Genomic DNA, 414 nt, shown 5'->3' with positions numbered 1-414 from the left:
TGCCGCTGCCGCCAGCGCCGCTGCCTGTGGCCCGGGTGGCCCGTGTGTCCCGGGCGAAGCTTTCCTAGAAAGAGCTGTGCGGCCAGGATGGCCCGGCAAAGCCCGATTCTCCAGGTACCCCTGGAGGGTCAAAGTGCGCACGCATTGGTCCATGGCTCTGCGAGGTCCTGGGATAATGTCTTTGTTTCTCTTTGCCTACCCTTGTGTTTCCCACATTCCTTTGACTTCAGAACCTTTAAAAATGTTATTAAAACAACAAAACAAAAAAAGAGAGAGAAAACCCCACAATTAAGGTGTCATTAGCGTCTCTGGAAGAGAGGTAGCTTCCGCACCTGCTCCCCCTCCTCCCAGCGAGGCCTCTGGGGGGCAAACCCTTCCAGACTCACCTTGAGCTCACCCGCGCCCACCCACCCG

The sequence above is a fragment of the Myotis davidii genome, unplaced genomic scaffold, assembly GCF_000327345.1.
Source record: "Myotis davidii unplaced genomic scaffold, ASM32734v1 scaffold934, whole genome shotgun sequence".
NCBI classification, from domain to species: domain Eukaryota; kingdom Metazoa; phylum Chordata; class Mammalia; order Chiroptera; family Vespertilionidae; genus Myotis; species Myotis davidii.
This window is presented reverse-complemented; position numbering follows the sequence as displayed.